Below are 23,357 nucleotides of genomic sequence, written 5' to 3' on the forward strand. Positions count from 1 at the left end.
TCAGTGCAGTTGTCAGAAGCTGGCCGGGGAGGGGGGGCGGAGGTGGAGGAGGGTGAGGAAGGGGGGAGGGAAGTAATAAAGGTGGGGGTTCACCTGGAGGGAGGCGGGACCAGGGGTAAGGAGCGGGGTGGTGCCACTCTTCACAGGGCAGGAGGGGGGAGGCAGTTAGGAGTGGAACGTTCCTCTGGTGAGAGAGAAAGGAAACCAGGCAGACGTGCTGGGCGTGGTTTGTCATCAGTGGGCGTCTCTGATTTCACACGAAAGCCTTTAGTGTGGAATTAAGGAGGCGTGGTCGCACTCGTTGAGGTAGGCGTGTTTCCAGTGTCATACGAAGCAGTGGTAACTGTTGGGAATGTCATGGGCGTGTCTGCTGAGAGTGGAGGGGGTGTGGTTTTGTTGGTGGCATGGCGAGGGGAGGAATAAGGCACCACTTGCAGGAACCGGAAAAGGGGAGGAGGTAGGAAAAGGTGCTGAAGGAGGGGAGAGAGGGAAAAAAAAATACAATGGAGCTTGTGTGTGTCTGCGGGAGATTAAAGCTGCTGCCGAGCATCAGAGCGGCGCCCCCACAAAGAGTGCGCTCTACGCGGTGGCCTACTTTGCTTATGGGTGGCGCCGGCCCTGATCTCATATAAGTCAATGAGGTTATTACATAATGTCATGTCATGGCCCAATTCACATGCATCAGATCTAACACCGTTTTCAGTGCAAATTCTGCTTTGAAATTTGTGTCAAGTCCAATGACAATCCATAAATGCAGGGGATTATCCCCACTGAACGACAATAGAGCTAGTCCCTGTCCAGACCTGCAGTACATCTAGAGGAAATACAATGTAAAAAAAATAAAATAAATGGGAGTGTAAGCCTCGGGCTAAACCCTTTATTGGGCATGTGATCTTTTAGTGACATTCATCTCTGTAGTACTTTTTCAGCCAGGCAAAACATGTTGCAGTTTCATCTTACAAGATTTATCTGTACTAGATTAACCTGTACAAAGAAAGAAAACAAGATAACTGATTTATTACAAATTGCACCAAACTATCAAAATGATAAGCAATAAAAAAAATTAAAATGATTTGCTACAAACACTGGACTAAAGACCTACCTAAAAGGAATATGTAATCAGAAAATGACCTATTGTTTAACTCACGTTTTTATATTTTTTATGATATTTTTAAATTTTCCATGTAAATGTCTATATTTAAACAAAAACCATAAATTCCTGCAGTTTTCGCCCTGGCCACTAGGAGTAATAATAGGAGCCACTTCTTGGCCTGTACAGATCACTTTACTGCAGTTATATACTATTCTAATCCTGCCTGTAATGATATCACCTCCGTGTATAGATAAGACCGGATCCACCATTCACAATAGGTGATTGTAAAATCTTATCTATTCTTTCCTTGTACAATGACCTCTGCACAGTAGAGAACTCTCCCATAGAAGTCAGTGAGGTCGCTTCCTGACCATTGTGTCTATGGTTCATGGGGCTGCCGTAAAGAAATGTTCTCAAAACTTTCTAAATGCTGTTAAGAACTGGTCAGGCAAGATGGCCGCCCCCATAATCATGTTCAGGAAATCTAATATAACAAGCTGAGTGTATGTGTGTATGTGTATGTCCGCTAAAGGAATCCGCACCGTCGCATTTACAATCACAAAATTTGGCACACAAGTACATCAGGTGCCCAGGAAGGTTTTAGGCCAGGTCTCCGCTCTCTAGGACGTACCATTCCTGAGATATTCCCCCCAAAAATGCATTAGCCAATAGAAGCTTGGTCGCATTACCCTTATCAGCCAATCGAAGCTTGCAGGTCCTCCAGCCTCCACATACAGTTTTACTCCAGGTTTCCATAACAACCCAGCCATTTATTTTCACTGCTGTAGGAGAGCTTTAACCCCTTAACGAAAAACGCTGTGCACGTACGGCGGGGGATGCATTGCCAGAATGCATTCCGCCGTATATGCACAGCGGGCTGATCGGCACCGGAGCGGTGCGCGCCCGATCACTGCAGGGGCCTGGCAGTCCCTGGTAGCCCGACTCCTGCTGTATCTGCCGACATCACTGTTTACAGCGATGCCGGCGGATTAACCCCTTCTATGCCGCGGTCCGCCATAGAAGTTGCTTCCGGCGGGTGAGGGAGTGCATCGAGTCCCCGCGCTGCTGTGGCGGGGATCCGATGGGTGAGAAGGCAGCCCGATGCCGTGCAGAGGCTGCCCAATGCCCTGCATGGCATTGGGACCTGCCTTCTACGGGTGCCGAGGAGATCCAGCCTCAGGCTGGGTCTCCTAGGCAACCTGTTAGTGTACTACTCAGTGTCTTACACTAACAGATGTATTGTAAAGCATTGCAGAGGGGATCAGACCCTCAAAAGTTGAAGTCCTCTGAGCCGCTACATAGGACAATTCCCCCCAAAAAAAAAAAAAAAAAAAAAAAAAACGATGGCTCTGACTATGGAGACACTAAAACATGATTTTTGTTTGTTTCAAAAATGCTTTTATTGTGGTAATTTTTTTTTAAAAAAGTATACATATTAGGTACCTAATAATGAAATATTTTTATTCAAATTTACCACTGTCATGAAGTACAATATGTGACAAGAAAACAATCTCAGAATGGCCTGGATAAGTAAAAGTGTTTTAAAGTTATCACCACATAAAATGAAACATGTCAGATTAGCAAAAATCAGTCTGGTCCTTAAAGGGGTTCTACAATTTGTTATAACTGATGATCTATCCTCTGGATAGCTCATCAGCATCTGACCGGCGGGGGTCCGACACCCGGGACCCCCGCCGATCAACTGTTTGAGAAGGCAGCGGCGCTCCAGCAGCGCCACGGCCTTCTCACTGTTTACCGCTGGCCCAGTGATGTCACGACTAGTATCAATGGCCTGGGCGGGGCTAAGCTCCCAGGCCAGTTGATACTAGTCGTGACGTCACTGGGCAAGCGGTAAACAGTGAGAAGGCTGCGGTGCTGCTGGAGCGCCGCTGCCTTCTCAAACAGCTGATCGGCGGGGGTCCCAGGTGTCGGTCGGACCCCCGTCGGTCAGATGCTGATGATCTATCCAGAGGATAGATCAACAGTTAAAACAAACTGCAGAACCCCTTTAAGGTGAAAAATGGCCCAGTCCTTAAGGGGTTAAAGGCAATCTGTCACCAGGATAATCGCTATTGCAGTAAAGCCATGGCCTAATAGTACTTAGTACCTTATTTCAAGATGTGCCTTTGTTCCAGCAATAGATGTTTTTATCCTCTAAAAATCCTGTTTATTTGGTATGCAAATGAGCCAGTAAGGTACCCAGAGGGGCGTCACTGTTGCAGGATGGAGCCCAGACACGCCCCCTGCCACAATGTGTCCACCCTCAAAAGACTCAAAACCCGCCCCCATGTCCAGCTAAGCCACGCCCTTATCTGGTTAGGCCTCTGGTAAGGCCTCTTTCACAGGGGCGTCATGGATTTGGGCCAGATAGGATACGGGTGCGTAGCGGGAAAATGCGCAAATTTTCCACGCGTGTGCGAAACATTTTAATGCGTTTTGCGCATGCGTGAGAAAAATCGGCATGTTTGGTACCCAAACCCGAACCCGGACTTCTTCACAGAAGTTCGGGTTTGGGTTAGGTGTTGTGTAAATTTTATTATTTTCCCTTATAACATGGTTATAAAGGAAAATAATAGCATTCTTAATACAGAATGCTTAGTAAAATAGGGCTGGAGGGGTTAATTTTTTTTTAAATAAATCAACTCACCCCATCCACTTTGTGTTGTGTAAATGTTATTATTTTCCCTTATAACATGGTTACAAGGGAAAATAATAGCATTCTTAATACAGAATGCTTAGCAAAATAGTGATGGAGGGGTTAAAAAAATAAAATAAATTTAACTCACCTTAATCCACTTGTTCGCGCTGCCCGGCTTCTCTTCTGTCTTCTTCTTTGCTGTCCAGGAGGAAAAGGACTTGTGGTGATGTCACTGCGCTCACCAAATGGTCCGTCACATGATCCATGGTGATGGATCATGTGACGGACCATGTGGTGAGCACAGTGACTTCACCACAGGTCCTTTTCATCCTGGACAGCAAAGAAGAAGACAGAAGAGAAGCCGGCCTGCGCGAACAAGTGGATTAAGGTGAGTTAAATTTATTTTATTTTTTTAACCCCTCCATCACTATTTTGCTAAGCATTCTGTATTAAGAATGCTATTATTTCCCCTTATAACCATGTTATAAGGGAAAATAATAATGATCGGGTCTCCATCCCGATCATCTCCTAACAACCATGCGTGAAAATCGCACCGCATCCGCACTTGCTTGCGGATGCTTGTGATTTTCACGCAGCCCCATTCACTTCTATGGGGACTGCGTTGCGTGAAAAACGCACAAAATAGAGCATGCTGTGATTTTCACGCAACGCACAAGTGATGCGTGAAAATCACTGCTGATATGCACAGCCCTATAGAAATTAATGGGTCCGGATTCAGTGCTGGTGCAATGCGTTCACCTCACGCATTGCACCCGTGTGGAAATCACGCCCGTGTGAAAGAGGCCTAAAAATCAACTTCTGTCAGCTGCAGAGGTGGGAGGGAAGGTGACTTTCTCCCTGCAGCTCACACTTAGACAGTACAGTGCTGCTGTCTTAGAGTGAGCTGTTCAAAAGGACACACCCCTGATCCAGTAAAGGCCACTGTTAAGGGGGCGGGCCCATGTGGAGGTCGCTGTCAAGGGGGTGGTATGCTGTGAAAGTCACTATTAGGGCTCATTCAGGCTGTATGCTATCCGCAAAAATGCGGATCCGTTTTTTTGCGGATTAGATGCCGACCCATTGACTTCTATGGGGCCCTTTTCTATTCTACGGTTCCGCAAAACAAATGAAACATGTCCTATACTTGTCCGTGAAAATCAGGACATGGCACCATTGAAGTCTATGGGTCCGCAAAAATACAGAATGCTGTCCTTTTTTTGGGGATCCGTTTTTTTTTGCAGATCCGCAAAAAGACGGATAGCATTCAGTATTTTTGCGGACAGCATACGGCCATCTGAATGAGCCCTTAAAAGGGAAGGCTGCTGCAAAGGTCAAAGTTAAGGGGGTGAGCTGCTGTGGAGGTCCAATTTTAAGGGTAGGGGCACTGTGGGGGGGTCAGTGTTAAGGGGTGGGGGGCTGTGGAGGTCACTCTTTTGGGGGCGGGGTGCTGTAGATGTCACTGTTAGGCCCCTTTCACACGGGCGAGTATTCCGAGCGGATGCAATGCGTGAGTTGAACTCATTGCGCCCGCAATGGTTATAAGGGAAAATAATAGCATTCTGAATACAGAATGCAATGTACAATAGCGCTGGAGGGGTTAAAAAAATAAAATAAAAATTTAACTCACCTTAATCCACTTGATCGCGCAGCCGGCATCTCTTCTGTCTGTCTTCTGTGCTATGTGAAGGAACAGGACCTGTGGTGACGTCACTCCAGTCATCACATGATCCATCACCATCATAATGTGATGGATCATGTGATGACTGGAGTGATGTCACCACAGGTCCTGTTCCTCCACACAGCTAAGATGAAGACAGAAGGAGATGCCGGCTTCGCAATCAAGTGGACTAAGGTGAGTTAAATTATTTTATTTATTTTTTTAACCCCTCCAGCGCTATTGTACTATGCATTCTATATTCAGAATGCTATTATCTTCCCTTATAACCATGTTATAAGGGAAAATAATACAATCTACAGAACACTGATCCCAAGCCCGAACTTCTGTGAAGAAGTTCGGGTTTGGGTACCAAACAAGCATGATTTTTCTCATCTCAATGTTTTCCACTCGCGCGGAAAAATCGCCCGTGTTCCCGCAACGCACCTGCACATTTTCCCGCAACGCCCGTGTGAAAGAGGTCTTATAGTGGATAGTGTTGATATCTTTTAACGACACACACAAACATTAAATTAAATAGATTAAATATACCCGAGCGAAGCCGGGTCCTTCAGCTAGTAGAATAAAAAAACATCTGTAATCTGAAAAATGAATCAGATTAGAAAAAAGGATATGTGCTGCTATCTGGTGTTAACTGGAAGATAAAAGCTTTTGTGACACAAGAGCACTTGTCAGCTGGATCAACCTAGCAGGCCTACTACCTGGTAGAGTTGATCCTACTGATTAAAATGACACCTGTCTTGTGAAAATTGGTTAAGACATTCCTGAGAAAAAAAGGCATTTTTTTTATTTTCTTTATGCAAATGAGGACTTCAGTATACTGAGGGGGCGGGTCTTAACCCTTCAGTGCTGGCCACACCCCTCGGTGCACTGCAGCCCTTGTTTTCTTAAAGTGAACCTGTCGCCTCTGCTATGCTACCCTCACTGAGCGTTTCTAAATGTTCATTGTGTTACCCTCAACATATAAATTACACTTTTTATTTAATTTGCAGACAAATTCAATAAGTATTATGCATTTTTGTACTTCCGCCTTTTATGCAAATTAACTATAGCCCTTTCAAACAACTGATTGGCGGGTTACTAAGAGCCAGACCCAACCGATCTCATATTGATGATCCATCCCCATATCATGAAATTGGACAACACCTTTAATAAAAATGGTTTTAATTTAAATATTAAATATTGTGCCACTTTTGTCATCTACACATCATATGCAGAATATCAGAATTCTTTCCAACCTTTACGTCACATGCAGCCTCCAAATAACACGCTCTATGAGGGCTGAGCAGGCCCCACACTGCTGCAGAGGTAACTACAGGTCATCAGCCATTTCACACATCAGCACAGCAGGTTGAATCATTTCCTATGAAATCCCCCCTCACCGGGCTCCAGCTTACAGTCCTGCCTTCAGCGCATGCTCCCTTCCCAAAGACAGGGCCAGGACTTGTACAGCAATTAAGAAAACCGAGCGAGCCAGCGATTGAAATGAAATCCTGAGCCACTAAATCCACCGTGAATCCAACGCGTTTCAGAACACAGCCATAGCCAGCACTGCACCAACCAGGCTGATGAAGGAACAGTCAAGCAAGCCAATCGCCGTCAGCGCACGTAACCTGAGAATGACACCATCCATACAGGTTAACCCTTCAATGGTCCTATGACTGCAGCACCTGTGTAGGTTTCCTCGGCTGTGACACTGCTGTTTCTTTGGAGGCACACAACGTGATACAGTGATGGTGCAGCAGGAGGTCTTCACTAGTGGAGCGTGGAACACATGGGCAATGATGTGTTCAGCGTTCAACGTACAGACATATAAAACGATATACTTATACACTATAAAAGCAGTATATCTTTTTATATAAGGGTATAATGTAATTGACTGCACTTTTTACTGGTCAGACATATGTCAAACGGACCCCCTTCTGATATACGCTAGCCGTGTACCGTGGGTGAACCTAAAGGGGTCAATTATCAAACTAGTGTAAAGTAGAACTGGCTGCTGCCCATAGCAACCAATCAGATTCCACCTTTCATTTTGGACAGCTCCCTTGGCAAATGAAAGGTGGAATCTGGTTGGTTGCTATGGGCAGCAGCCAGTTCTACATTACACCATTTTGATAAATGACCCCATTAGTGCTCAGTGATGGATCCATTTCCTGCACAGGGTTTTCCAGGAGTTAAATAAAGATGACCTATCTTTAGGATAGACCATCAATATCTGATCAGTAGAGGTTTGACTCTTGGGCCTAGGGTGCTACACACGGTGCAGTTTTTCCGTGCAGTAAAACCGCAGGGTAAGGCCCCTTTCACACGGGCGTTGCGGATTGGGGCCGGATGCGAAACTCGCACTATTTTGCAAACAAGTTCAGTCAGTTTTGACTCTGATTGCGTTCAGTTGTTCAGTTTTTTCCGCGCGGGTGCAATGCGTTTTGATGCGTTTTTCACGCACGTGATAAAAAACTGAAGGTTTACAAACAACATCTCTTAGCAACCATCAGTGAAAAACGCATTTGCTTGCGGATGCAATGCGTTTTTCACGCAGCCCCATTCACTTCTATAGGGCCAGGGCTGCGTGAAAAACGCAGAATATAGAACATGCTGCGATTTTCACGCAACGCAGAACTGATGCGTGAAAAACAACGCTCATGTACACAGCCCCATTGAAATGAATGGGTCAGGATTCAGTGTGGGTGCTATGCGTTCATGTCACGCATTGCACCCGCGTGGAAATAACGCTCGTGTGAAAGGGACCTAATACAGTACCAGCAAAGCGTGAGATGAGACAAATCCCATGTACACTTTGCTTTCTCACTCAGTGCGGAAATTGACCTACCGTGTAGATGAAATCTGCAGGGTCAATTGTTGTGATTTTTTTTTGTGTGGCTAAAACCAGACAAAAAACGTGCCGAAACCGCAATAAATACTGCAGATTTCTGTGCTTTATTGTGCGGTTTTGGCCTCATGCACACGAACGTATTTTGTTTGTTCCAGTTTTTTTTGGCGGATAAGATGCGGACCAATTCATTTTAATGGGTCCGCCAAAAATGCAGACAGCACACCGTGTGCTATTCACATCAGTATGTCCGTTCCGTAGCCCCGCAAAAAAAAAAAAATAACATGTTCTATTCTTGTCCGTTTTAGGCATTGTTACAATGGATCCACAAAAAAACGGATGGCATACGGATGTCATCATTTTTTTGGGGGCGGGTCTGCAATTTTCTGCACCCTGAGGCAGAATGCACACGTCTGTGTTCCGCGGCCGAGAGCGGTCCGTGGTATGCCGGGCTGGATTCCTGTTCAGAGCAGGAGCGCACGGCATCATTGGTTGCTATGACGCCGTGCGCTTCATGCCGCCGCTGCTGTACAGTAATACACTGGTATGATCTATACGAGTGTATTACTGTACAGCAGCGGTGGCATGAAGCGCACGGCGTCATAGCAACCAATGACGTTGTGCGCTCCTGCTCTGAATTCAGCCCGGCATACCACGGACCGCTCTCGGCCGCGGAACACGGCCGTGTGCATTCGGCCTAAGGCTACCTTTTCTTCATGGAAATTGATGGATTTTAAAGCCACCGGCACACGGGTGCGGATGAACGCACATGAGAACCGCACAAATTTCTGTGTAGGTTTATGTGCGTTTCTGCAACATATCTACACCAAAATCCGCAATGTCTAGTGGCGGTTTATGTTGTGGATTAGATACGGTTTTGCTGCAAATCTCAGCCTTCCATTGAAAAAGGTAAAATCCGCAGCTAAAACCGGACAACGGAATTGACATTAAGCGTACCCTTTCCACAGACGATTTTGGAGCATTTCTACAATGGATTCGCTCCTGATTTCGCCCTTTGCATTGCACCGCTGATTGGATGAGCCATACCATTTTGCTGCAGCGGCAAATCCACCGCACATACTTGGGTATGCTGACACGTGGCGAAAAAACGCAGCAGATTTTCTGGCGCGCCCCAAATCAGCAGTATTTATCAGTACTGACAAACTGCTGACTTTTTAACAATGCACTGCATGAAAAACAAAAAAAAAGGCCGTTGATTTCACCCTTTGCCATGCAAAATCCGCACCATTTGGCATGGGTTTTTTTCTGCAGTATTTCAGTCAGGTGTGAACATGCCCCACCGACAAAGCATCTAGGGAGAGGACAGGGATGGGAGGTGTGATGGTTGTGCTGCTGCAGATGAAGCAAGCCCCGCTGCGGGCAGTGCAGGGTTAAGAGCAGGAGGTGTGTGTGAATTCCAGCTTGTAGAGCAGTCAGCAGATTGCAGGCGGCCAATGGAAGGGGGCAGATCATGTGGCACCAAATTTCAGTGGTCCAATAGAATGGCAGCGCTCTTACTGGAATAATGTACAGCCATCATTATCATCTCAATCCCTTCCCCGTCAGCAGCCGAGGCAGCAGCTCCACTGGGGTCACATGCACCTTCACTGCCTGATCGCTGCAGAAGAGCCCGAACAGCATCCATCCCTGCACCAGGATCCGGCACCCAGCAGGTACCTATGCCCCGACTGCCTGGCACAAGCAGCCCCTGCAGAGGGCTGACGACATCCATGTCTTTGTGCCATTCCCTCCTGCGACATAGATCAGCGCGGAGTGGGCGTAGAAATCTAGGGCACGGTCATCGCTTCCCCGGTGCCCGGGCATTATTATCATTTATCCAGGATGGTAAATGAATGGAGCGGGCAGGGTGAGGGCACAAATAGGTGGATGGCGCACACATATCGGGCTGCGTCATCCATGAGAAATACATCTGTCACACCCCCCTCAAGGCAGGACATGGACTCCTGATTAGGGTGCCCTAGCTGGCCTATAAAACCATGGCATCCTGCCTAGACAGCGAGCTGGCCTGGCCTCCTAGGTGGCATGTAAATAATGTATAGAAGAAAAAACATGTCATTTCAGGAAAGTTTGGTTATGTCATGTTTGCATTTGCTTCTATGGCGTTTAGACGTCCCTTTTCTGGGGGCAGGGATTCAGTCGGAGACCCCGGTGGCGCGGCGAGAGCTGCGGAGAGCAGGCCTTTGTTCGGGGACCGTCTCATGTTACTGCGTTGCAGTCATTTTTTTTTTTTCCGCCCGGTTTGTGCTAATTGTTGGGATGCGACATCATGTGTCAGGATTACCGCATGCAGCATCTCACCCCAGTTGGAAGCCAGACAACATCTGCCAATGTTAGAACCCATATTCTATGTATGTCTGTGTATATATATATATATATATATATATATATATATATATATATGTGTGTGTGTGTCAGCAGTGATTAGAGAATCTAGGGATCTACAGGCAGCACAAGGAGGACATCTTATAACATGCGTTACATTTGCACAAATATTTTGAGGAACGTCACACATCAGCAGCTCCACTAAATATTATTCTTCCTCTAGGGATTGTTGAGCAAATGGTAAGTCTCAGACAAAGGCTCCCGGATGCTGTCCTGTCTGTTCCTCCAGCGCCTGCAGTGCAGTACTGGTAAATTCTAATACCAGGAGCCCCACAAGCTATAGGACAGGGATCGGGAAACTACAACTCCCAGCACGCTTCATTAAATGATGTGGAATGTCCAAGGCCAACCAGTCATCTCTTCATGACGGGTGTTGTAGTTTCGCAAAAGCTAGTGACAAAAGGTTGCTGACCCCAGCTATAGACTCTCTTTTACTGGATCAGTAGGTTCACCAAATTTGTACTTTGGATGCCAGTTAGATGTCCTCCAGAAGGAAAGATATTACCCAAACCATGCATGAGAAAAGCTCGCCTCTGGAATAAAGCTCAAGAGTTTTAGTTCTACGGAGTGCCACCTATAGGGGGGGAGAGGTAGCAGTTGCTCCAAGCCCAGGAGCCTGAGGAGGCCCAAACAAGACACCTGTATTATAGAAAATGTGTGCTGGTCAAGTTACACCTCTGGCTGGAGGGAATGGGTTAGGTCAAGAATTTGGCGTGGTATCAGGCAGCACAAAGGCAATGTGCTTTTCTACCCCTGGCCACAAAGCACCAAGAGAAGGGTAGTCCAAGCTGCACTCTTGTACCAGGGTCCATGAGCCTTTAGCTACGCCCATAGCCACCTATATTTCTTTTCCTCTGGATTACCCAAACCTGAGGCACTCATCTACTCCTACGGAGTGCCACCTATATTTCTTTTCCTCTCAATTACCCAAACCTGGGACACTCATCTACTTCTGCGTAGTGCCACCTATATTTACTTTCCTCTGGATTACCCAAACCTGAGGCACTCATCTACTTCTACGGAGTGCCAGCTATATTTATTTTCCTCTGGATTACCCAAACCAGAGACAGTCATCTGTAGAGAGCTGTTTCAGGGTTCTAGTTCATCATCAGGACAGAGCAGGGTACTAGTTGCTGGGTGAGATACCTTTGAAAGTAATATTTTAAGGAAATTTAGTAATTTTGGCATAAAATTGTTGTGGTTGCAATATGCCTCTCGGCCAGGTTGGTCAGGAGGAGCTGTAAGTAGTATATGGTGCTTGCTTCTGACATGTGCCTCGAATGGAACCTGGAGACATCGGCAGGTGCTGTTACACATGGCACTGAATCACAGCGTTACAAGCTTCTTATAAATGCTCTTTATTATACAGTGAGTCACTGTAATACTTGTACGTCATTGGTTGTGTGGATGAGTTGTGCAAAATGTTACTCAAATCATTTCTGGTCTGGTTTTAATGTAGACTGGTTCAATGGGCCATACAAGTGAATTTGTTTTTCCCACAGAAACCCGTAACTAATTGGAATACACGTTTCCTTGCCGATAATTAAAGGGGTTATCCCATGAAAATTATACATTGGATTGTGGGGATCTGTCTGCTGGAACCCCCTGAGATACCTAGAATGAGGTCTTCCCAAGTCCACTCTCTGAATGGAGCGGTAGAGCACATGTTGGTCTACTGCTCTATTCCCAAAAGGGGTAAATGGTTCAGTGGATTGACATGTACTGTCACTCCATTCAAAAAGGGGACTTAGGAACCCCTTGGGATCGCTGGGGTCACCACGGTCCGACCTTCCACAATCTGATATAGATCACATATCCTGAGGATGGGTGATAAATAATTTACCGTACATGGGATAACCCCCTTAAAGGGGGGCATTCCTTTTGTGAATGGGCCCTTAGGGTGAGGCCTTAGTGTAACACAAAACTGGTCTAAATGGCTCCTGAAGGATCTTGCACAGATGAGCTAGTGGATAGGCAAAATATCATATTTTAGGTCTCTGTTTCTATGTCCTTCTGGAAGAAATAGCCTGCTTGCAATACAGTACCACTTCCCGAACACTTCAATCTTCCTTGAAGTGCCTTAATACCTCATGTGTCATCCTGAGGTAATCACCTTTCCTGTATACTTTTTTCACTATGACACTCATCAATTATTTTATATAATAATAGTCATTTTTTTCTACCCACGGAGAATGTCAAACCAGGACTACAGAGAACCCATCTTGAGGCTGAGGAATTGCTTCACATGATATCATCAATTAAACAGATTCAGGCTGCTTTCACACATAGGTTTTTAGTGGATTTTTTTGCATTTTTAGTGAAGTTTTTTTCCACTTGCTTTTTCTGATGCAAAAAAGCTTCAGATGTTAGCTGAAGGTCTATGTGAAAAATAAATTGCAGGACATTCAAAACCTTTTTTGCCACTGGAATTTTTGTTTGTTTTGGTTGCTTTAAAAACAAAAACAAAAAAAAAACGCAGCATGTTATAGCCTTTGGCTTTTTTTAGGCATTTTGACAGCACATTTTCTATAGGTGAAAAATGCCATGAAGAAATACTGTCTAAAATTAAGGCAGTGTAAAAGTAGACAGTCTTAAAAGGGTTATCCTATGAAAAAAATTAGTCAGACATTATATTGTACATGACAACCTCCTTCTAACATAGCTAGAACCAGCCCTGTACCTCACATGGATCCAGAGATGTCCTCATTCATTGCTCTCCTAGATTTATATCAAGCTGACCGCTCAAGGGGAGTGTCTTCTCTGCTGCAGCTAAGGGTGTGTGTCCATGCTGACCCTATCACAGCTCAGGAGGCAGCTGAAGGGTGAAACTGAGCATGTGCGGCCTTCTCAGTGAGCAGGACAAAGAAATAAGAAAAAAATAAACAGTAGGTGGCGCAATACAGATATATTTTATTGAATAACTCAGTGGCTATGCCAAATTTTTAATTACATGCAATTAGAAAAGTATTAAGATCCAGGTGCTGGTTTGAATTGTAGAATATTTTTCGTGGGATCACCCCTTTAATTGATCACAGTGGCTGATGCTGAATAATAAATCTGTTTATGCCAACTATAAGTTGACTTAGGGCTCTTTCACACTTGCGTTCTTTTCTTCCGGCATAGAGTTCCGTCGTCGGGGCTATATGCCGGAAGAATCCTGATCAGTTTTATCCTAATGCATTCTGAATGGAGTGAAATCCGTTCAGGATGCATCAGGATGTCTTCAGTTCCGGAACGGAACGTTTTTTGGCCGGAGAAAATACCGCAGCATGCTGCGCTTTTTGCTCCGGCCAAAAATCCTGAAGACTTGCCACAAGGCCGGATCCGGAATTAATGCCCATTGAAAGGCATTAATCCGGATCTGGCCTTAAGCTAAACGTCATTTCGGCGCATTGCCGGATCCGACGTTTAGCTTTTTCTGAATGGTTACCGGGACGCTAAAGTCCTGGCAGCCATGGTAAAGTGTAGTAGGGAGCGGGGGAGCAGTATACTTACCGTCCATGCGGCTCCCGGGGTGCTCCAGAGTGACGTCAGGGCGCCCCAAGCGCATGGATGACGTGATCACATGGCACGTCATCCATGTGCATGGGGCGCTCTGACGTCATTCTGGACGCCCCGGGAGCCGCACGGACTGTAAGTATACTGCTCCCCCGCTCCCCACTACTACTATGGCAACCAGGACTTTAATAGCGTCCTGGGTGCCATAGTAACACTGAAAGCATTTTGAAGACGGATCCGTCTTCAAATGCTTTCAGTTCACTTGCGTTTTTCCGGATCTGGCGTGTAATTCCGGCAAGTGGAGTACACGCCGGATCCGGACAACGCAAGTGTGAAAGAGGCCTAAGTGTTACTCCAAAAATGTGCCAAACGTTTGGCACACAGCAGTGCATTTAGGCCACCCCCCTTTCCGTGAAGCCACATTTCTTTCCCTCCAAGCCATGCTCCCATGTCGGACGAGGTGTAAAAAAGTTAGAACAAATGATAAATGCAGTGCAAAGCACGTATACCAAGTTTTTGGAGCAAATTGCGCGTACATGGCGCATCTTCAATAGGAAATCTGCCCCACTGTCTGCCACAATACCACAAAAAAACTCAGCAAAATATGCAGGTGCCCAACAAAGTCTTGATTGTTTTTTCTGGCATTTTCAGGGGTTGAAAACACCAGTTTATGTATCTAGAGACCCTAAGGCTACTTTGACACTTGCGGCAGTGTGATCTGGCAGGCAGATGCGGATCCGTCTCACAAATGCATTGCAAGAAGGATCCGTCTCTCCGCTTGTCATGCGGACAGACTGATCCGGCTTGTATCTTTTTTCACATTTTTACCAGTCTGCGCATGCGCAGGTTGGAAGGACGGATTCGGCATTCCGGTATTTTGAATGCCAGATCCGGCACTAATACATTCCTATGGGGAAAAATGCCGGATCCGGCATTCAGGCAAGTCTTCCGTTTTTTTTCACCGGAGATAAAACCGTAGTATGCTACGGTTTTATCTTTTGCCTGATCAATCAAAACTACTAACTGAAGACATCCTGATGCATCCTGAACGGATTACTTTAAATTCCGGTATAGAGCCCCTGTGATGAAACTCTATGCCGGAAAAGAATAACGCTAGTGTGAAAGTACCCTAAGGCTACTTTCACACTAGCGTTTTTCTTTTCCGGCGCTGAGTTCCGTCCTAGGGGCTCAAATCCGGAAAAGAACTGATCAGTTTTATCCCCATGCATTCTGAATGGAGAGCAATAGGGCTGCAACGATTAATCGATGTAATCGATTATATTCGATAACTGGATTCGTTGTCGACGAATCCAGTTATCGAATAATCGCCGATTCGTTGCTATTCGGGCGGGCGGGCGGTCGCTGCATCTTTATTTTACCTTTTTACAATGACGCTCCCACTCCTGTAACAGCCAGGCAGAGCGGACGGCGGCGTAACGTCACTCACTCACGTGACACGCCTGCTCCGCCTCCTTCATTCATGAAGTGGGCGGAGCAGGCGCGTCACGTGATTGAGTGACGTTACGCCGCCGTCCGCTCTGCCTGGCTGTTACAGGAGCGGGAGCGTCATTGTAAAAAGGTAAAATAAAGATGCAAGCATCGGGGCCGGGGCTGTTAGGGAGAAGGGGGAGGGGGGATCTGTCTATGGCACTGCTATGGGAAGGGGGGGTAACTGTGTATAGCACTGCTATGGGGAGGATCTGTCTATGGCACTGCTATGGGGAGGGGGGTCTGTGCACTGTTATGAGGAAAGGGATCTGTGCACTGTTATGCCCATAACAGTGCACAGATCCCCCTCTCCATAACTACGCCGTCCACAGATCCCCCTCTCCATAACTACGCCGTCCACAGACCCCCCTCTCCATAACTACGCCGTCCACAGATCCCCCATAATAGTGTCGTCCACAGATCCCCCATAAGTGTCGTCCACAGATCCCCCATAAGTGTCGTCCACAGATCCCCCATAAGTGTCGTCCACAGATCCCCCATAAGTGTCGTCCACAGATCCCCCATAAGTGTCGTCCACAGATCCCCCATAAGTGTCGTCCACAGATCCCCCATAAGTGTCGTCCACAGATCCCCCATAAGTGTCGTCCACAGATCCCCCATAATAGTGTCGTCCACAATTTGTTTTAATATGGCCTTTGAACATAATTTTTCAAGTAAGATCATATAAACCTCTCTGTTTTGTAATTTTGTCGTTTTTTCCGATTAATCGATTAATCGTAGTAATTAATCGGCAACTAATCGATTATTCAAATAATCGTTAGCTGCAGCCCTAGAGAGCAATCCGTTCAGGATGCATCAGGATGTCTTCAGTTCAGTCTTTTTTACTGATCAGGCTTTTCAGAAAACCGTAGCATGTTGTATTTTTACCTCCGGACAAAAATCCGGAACACTTTGACTGAACGCCGGATCCGGCCTTTTTCCCATTGACTTGCCGTGTGTTCCGTCAAACCGGATCTGGCTTTTGCATGTTAAACCCGAAAAATTTGAAAAAAAAAGTCCAAAAATGGCGGATCCGTTTTTTCCAATGCATTTTTTCATTGTGATCAAAATCCTGATCAAGATTCAAATGTAATCAGTTATCACGCGTTTTTCTGGATCCGGCTGGCAGTTCCGGTTACAACACCTGCCTTTCTACTCTTCAGTGTATTGTACTGTGATCAGAGGAATCGGTGGCGTCTGTTTATCCAGAACTAATGTTTCAGTACTTTCATCATCCTAGCGGCATTTCTCAACAACCGCCCAAAATAGGACATGCAATACACTGACATAACTGAAGTCATGGGAGTGTATTGCACTTTAGCCTACTGACCCAGATATTTTTAACCACGTCATTTTCTATGCAGTGAACACTTTTAAACTCCAATATCCCAACCGGGAGGAAGGCAAGAGCCACATAACTTGTGTTCTCAGCGTAATCATAGTTTATGGTCGTTATCAGTACATGCACAGCACACAACATAGGTGACTTCTATCAGGCTTGATCAGGACACAATATCCAGATCCTACTGCAACTTATTGGGCTTTCTTTAAAGAATAACTGTCATTTAAAGGGAGTCTGTCACCACAATTTGCCCTTATAGACCACTTACATAGTACTGTAGCATAACTATAGATCAGTCAAATGGTACCTTTGTCTTTTTGTTTGAATGTTCACCAGGGGCAAAAACTGAGTTTTATTCATATGTAAATGAGGGCTCGCAAGTGCCCAGGGGCGGCATTCGTGCTGTAAGTGCCCAGGCCGCTCTTCCTTCTTCTCACATAACCTCTCCCCAGCCTGTTGCTTGGCCCGCCCTGTATGCCTCTTACGTCATCCAGTGTACCGGCCGATATCCCGCTGGCGCATGCGCACTGTGATGACCATTGTAGGCAGCAGCATCATTCCATGAAGTGCGCATGCGCGGGGCAGGATATCGGCCAGTACACTGGATGACGTAAGAGGCTTACAGGGCGGGCCAAGCAACAGGCTGGGGAGGGGTTATGTGAGAAGAAGGAAGAGCGGCCTGGGCACGTACAGCCCGAATGCCGCCCCTGGGCACTTGCGAGCCCTCATTTACATATGAATAAAACTCAGTTTTTGCCCCTGGTGAACATTCAAACAAAAAGACAAAGGTACCATTTGACTGATCTATAGTTATGCTACAGTGCTATGTAAGTGGTCTATAAGGGCAAATTGTGGTGACAGACTCCCTTTAATTTTTCCCCATAAATGAATGAAGTAAAGATCACAAATGCTCTTGTAAATCTTTTTAGAGAAAAACACCTTTCTCCACTTATTCAGCTGCCTTCCTTCGCCCTTCCCCAGCCTACTGTACTGATCATTTACTCTCAATTCACTGGCTGAATCTGTCTCCAGTGAAGAAGGCTTAGGTTAGATTCACATCTGCTTCCGTCACAGATTCCTGCAAAATAAAGGATGAAATACCGCTGCATGCTGTTCTATTTTGTCTTGCATCATGCCGATAGCTATGCTGGAAACCTAAACACAGAGGCTGCTCCTTCTAGTGTTTTATCTTACTCCAGTGCTGGATTCACAGTGACACTGTTCATTACTGCTATATAATGGGGGAGATATGTCAAGACTGGCAGATATCCCTGCGCTGGAGTGAGATGTTTCTGATTTGTTAAGAGGCAGAAGCCTCTCTGCCCTGCCGCGTGCCAGAAACTGGCATAGACTTCAGCTATAGCTTCCGCCACTTTTTAGAGAAAGTTATAGTAAATGTAGTGATGGCGCAAAGCCTCACCCTCTTTTCCTTGATACTTATGAAAAGTTCAAAAAGTAGCAAATTATGGTGCAAACATGCCGTGCTCCATAAATGTCTCTCACTGTCTTCCTGCTGCTGCTTCTTAAAGGGGTTGTCTCATCATGGACAATTGGGGCATATCGCTAGGATTTTCCCCCATTGTCTTATAGGTGTGGGTCCCACTGCTGGGACCCGTACCTATATCCAGAACGAAGCCCGGCAAGGTGGTGGCTAGAGGACTCCGGCCACTACCAAGCCGGCTCCCCATAGAAGTGAATGGGAGCTCCCATTAATTTCTATGGAGCCGACGGAAATAGCCGAGTCAGCGCTCGGCTATTTTCGCCAGCCCCATGGAAAATGAATGGAGGGCGCCTTCTTCACTTGCGGGGCTCCATTCTCGAAATAGGTGCGGGTCCCAGCGGTGGGACCCGCACCTATAAGACAATGGGGGCATATCCTAGCGATATGCCCCCATTGTCCATGATGAGACAACCCTTTTAAGTATATGCTACAGATAGGAGAGCAGGATCTCCTTGTTTCTTTATGTGCTGTGTGTTGGAGACTTCATAGTAGCTAGTCTCTCTGGTTTTCCTGCAGGCAGGGCTGGTTTTAGGCTGTCAAACTGCCCTTTATTATCCAGCAGTAGAATAAACAGAAATCTCACTGATAGAGCTGTAGCAGGCCGTGACGGCAGTGTGAACAGAGGCCTTACCTAGTCATCTGCTAGTTTGTCAGATACTGGCTTGTTCATTCTTGGCACGAGAGACTGGTTCATGAGGTGTTGTTTTATTATCTGCAGCCGCCTATTTGTCCAGTAATTGTCATTTTACACGTTTCCTGTTATTGCTGCAGCGCTGTTTATCTGTATCTGTGTTATGTCACTTAACCTTATTTTATCACTGGCAATTTCAATTCTACAACTTCTATGTCAAAGTAAGGCTTGGCGAGTCCACTATCTGAGCAAGAAAAGATTAGACAGCTGAAATACAGATGCCTGGTACTTATCTTCGTTGACATCTGCTGCCAGTGGAGAGTTGGGACACATTAGATCAGGGGTGTCAAACTCAAATTCATCGGGGGCCGCATCAGCAGTTTGGTCACCGTCAAAGGGCCGGTTGTATCGGACTTATGGGGGATCTGTGGGTGACACTTATGGGGGATCTGTGGGTGACACTTATGGGGGATCTGTGGGTGACACTTATGGGGGATCTGTGGTGACACTTATGGGGGATCTGTGGTGACACTTATGGGGGATCTGTGGGTGACACTTATGGGGGATCTGTGGGTGACACTTATGGGGGATCTGTGGGTGACACTTATGGGGGATCTGTGGGTGACACTTATGGGGGATCTGTGGGTGACACTTATGGGGGATCTGTGGGTGACACTTATGGGGGATCTGTGGGTGACACTTATGGGGGATCTGTGGGTGACACTTATGTGGGTGACACTTATGGGGGATCTGTGGGTGACACTTATGGGGGATCTGTGGGTGACACTTATGGGGGATCTGTGGTGACACTTATGGGGGATCTGTGGTGACACTTATGGGGGATCTGTGGTGACACTTATGGGGGATCTGTGGTGACACTTATGGGGGATCTGTGGTGACACTTATGGGGGATCTGTGGTGACACTTATGGGGGATCTGTGGGTGACACTTATGGGGGATCTGTGGGTGACACTTATGGGGGATCTGTGGTGACACTTATGGGGGATCTGTGGGTGACACTTATGGGGGATCTGTGGGTGACACTTGTGGGGGATCTGTGGTGGCACTTATGGGGGATCTGTGGTGACACTTATGGGGGATCTGTGGTGACACTTATGGGGGATCTGTGGGTACTTACAACTACAAGCGCTCGCCACTCGGTAGGCAGGAGGGAGGAGGCAGGCCGGGAGGACAGGCGCTGACAGCGTGAGTCATCCGTCATGCGCCCACGCCGCCTGCTTCATTCATAAAGTGGGCGGCGCAGGCGCGTGACGTATGACTCACACTGCCAGCGCCCAGCCTGCCTCCTCCCTCCTCTCAGTCTCGGCGAGCGCTTGTAGTTTTATTATCACTTCCTGCAGGGGCCGCCTGCAGGAAGTGATAATAAAAGGGGAAGGCTGGCGGCCGGCGGCGGGCCACATGACAAGGTCTGGCGGGCCGGATTCGGCCCGCGGGCCTTGTGTTTGACACCCGTGCATTAGATGGTCGTCCAGTCCAGCCAAAATCGGCAGTTTTGGATGACATTTATCCAATGGCTACCGTTATCTTTGAACGGACAATTTAAAGGTAATGCAAAACAGAGAAGTGGTTTTCATGTGCAATGTTTGCTTGAGTAGGTCCAACAACTTTCTTGGCGTGCCCTTTCCTTAAAGGGAACCTGTCATGTTGAAGATGGTGTTTGAACTGCAGGCAGCATGTTCTAGATCAGAAGGAGCAGAGCAGATTGATATAGATTATGTGAAAAGATTCACTAAAACCTGTAATTTATTCATTTAAAGGGGTTATCCGACTCTTTGTAACTGATGACCTATCCTCAGCATCTGATCAGTGAGGGTCTGACACCCAGGACCCCCTCCGATCAGCTGTTTGAGAAAGCTCCAGCGCCTTCTCAAAGCTCAACCTAGGCCAGTGACGTCCCAACCATGGGTCACGTGGCCTAGGTGCAGCTCAGCACCATTTAGCTGATGGGAGTCCTGGTTGTCGGACCCCCACTGATCAGATGCTGATGACTTATCCAGAGGACAGGTCATCAGTTACAGAGTTGGATAAGTCCTTTAAATTCCTGTTCATTTTGAGCTCTGAAGTCAAAGAGGCGGTCCTATCAGTGATTAATAGCCTTCTCTCTATGGCTGTGTATACAGAGATAGCTGTCAATCACTGATAGGACCGCCTCCTGGACTTCAAAACCCAGAATGATCAGGAATTTAAATGAATAAATTACAAGTTTTACAGACTCTTTCCCATAAAACTATACATCAATCTTCTCAGCTCCTCCTGCTCTATAACATGCTGCCTGCAGCTTACATTACAGTTTCATGGTGACAGCGTCCCTTTAAAGAGAGTCCAGTCCCATGGTAAAGGTGTACAGCGAATTGCATCTGCAATGCAACAAAAATTGAACCCAACAGTTATCCGGCAAAAGTTAAAAGGAACCTGTCAAGTTCAACATTTAGTCCAGCCTGAGGGGAACTTGCAAGGCAGGATCTACACTTAGGCCCCTTTCACATGGGCGAGTTTTCCGCGCGGGTGCAATGCGTGAGGTGAACTGAATCCGGACCTATTCATTTCTATGGGGCTGTGCACATGAGCGGTGATTTTTACGCATCACTTGTGCGTTGCGTGAAAATCGCAGCATGCTCTATATTGTGCGTTTTTCATAGAAGGTCCCATAGAAGTGAATGGGGCTGCATGAAAATCGCAAGCATCCGCAAGCAAGTGCGGATGTGGTGCGATTTTCACACATGGTTTCTAGGTGACGATCAGGATGGGGACCCCAGATGACATCCATGACAAGATGGAAATTACTTTCCAGAGCATCATCTACCAATGGTCCGTGAAAATCACTGACAGAACATGGATGCTTTTCATGGACCCATAAACTTCAATGGACGTGTATGGTCTGCATCACGGACCAAAGTAGTGCATGTCTCCATAGACAGTCAGTGAAAAATTACTGATGTGTAAAAAAAAAAAAACACATTAAAATCAATGGGTAGGTACTGACGTGTGAAAGAGGCCTTACAAAGCAGAAATGACTTAATGACTATCAGCCTTTCCTGTATGAGCATGACTATAGAGATAGCTGTCAGTCGTCAGTTAGGACTACCCACATGGCACTTTCACACATGCCAGTTTGTTGAAGTTTTTGAAGCCAAAACCTTGGATTAAATTGAATAGAGGAAATTAGAAACTTTTCTATATAATTTCCCTCACTTTATGATCTGCTCCTGATGTTGATTAAGACATTGTCAAAAAGTTGCAGCAAAACAGCTCGCACCAATGAATAAAATCACTGTATTCTCTATAACTGTCATTGTTGAGGGAAAAATAGCCCATATTTAATTTACAATAAATATTGCCCAATGAAGGTAGAACCTAATAACAGCTATCCTCAAAAAAATAGAACCATTAAAATTTAACAAGCTTGTATAACAGTGTACAGCCATTAAAGGGGTTGTCTCATCATGGACAATGGCGGCATATCGCTAGGATCGCTTGTCTTAATAGGCCTTACATTTTAATGCTGTACTGAGACTGATCTCCATACAGCATTAAAACAAAGTTTTGAGCGAATCAACTTCAGATCTCAGATTCGAAGCTCGATTCGCTCAAAACTAGTAGGTAACATAAAACATTTTAAAGAAAACCTACTTTGGTTAGTTGTTACGGGGCTTCACCTTAATGTATTGAAAGAAAATGGCCCAAAGACCTATTCAGGCCAGAAGAAATTTGAAAGTGGCACCAACTTGCAAAGCATCATGGTCCTAAATTCCAAGACCATTACAAAACCACTTAGTGGCCCCCTGATATCATCTTTATAAATAGATGCTGATTGCATCCATGTATAAGTAATGTCTGGTTGGAATTGCTCTTAGATGCCCGAACATGCCACGAGGAGTTATATCACTTCAATAAACACACAACTTGTGCCATAAATTCCTGACTCAATGTAGGTGAACTGACATGGTCTTTTTTTGTGTTTTTTAAAAAGTGAAGTAATAGAAGAAAAACTAATATATGTGAATAACTAAAGATATCATAGGGCCACATAGCAAATCGTAGTATGGGCCCCCGGTGAGATTTTTGACAAGTTTGCCATTTTATTACCGTAATTCGTGGAGGGATCTTTAAAAAAAAAAAAAAAAAAAAATATTTTTGGCTAATTCTACCTGACTTCTACGTGGGAAAAAGTGGAACAGGTGCTTTATATATAAGAAAACTGGCATAAGTACATTGATAAATCTTCTCCCATAGA

The 23,357-nt window shown here is 46.0% G+C and overlaps 1 protein-coding gene across 2 annotated transcripts in view; it reads left to right on the plus strand.

Moving 5' to 3' along the window:
- Positions 1 to 23,357, plus strand: part of LOC122942482 (acyl-CoA desaturase-like) — a 63,374-nt gene that overhangs the window by 18,886 nt on the left and 21,131 nt on the right. The window contains exon 1 of one of the 2 annotated variants that reach the window (XM_044300134.1): positions 9,755 to 9,912. The exons of the other annotated variant lie outside the window; for it this stretch is intronic. The gene's annotated coding sequence lies outside the window, so the exon portion shown is untranslated. Of the gene's footprint in view, positions 1 to 9,754; positions 9,913 to 23,357 lie in introns of those variants that run through there. 2 annotated transcript variants of the gene reach the window in all.

The sequence above is a fragment of the Bufo gargarizans genome, chromosome 6 (genome assembly GCF_014858855.1).
Source record: "Bufo gargarizans isolate SCDJY-AF-19 chromosome 6, ASM1485885v1, whole genome shotgun sequence".
In the NCBI taxonomy this organism is placed as follows: Eukaryota; Metazoa; Chordata; class Amphibia; order Anura; family Bufonidae; genus Bufo; species Bufo gargarizans.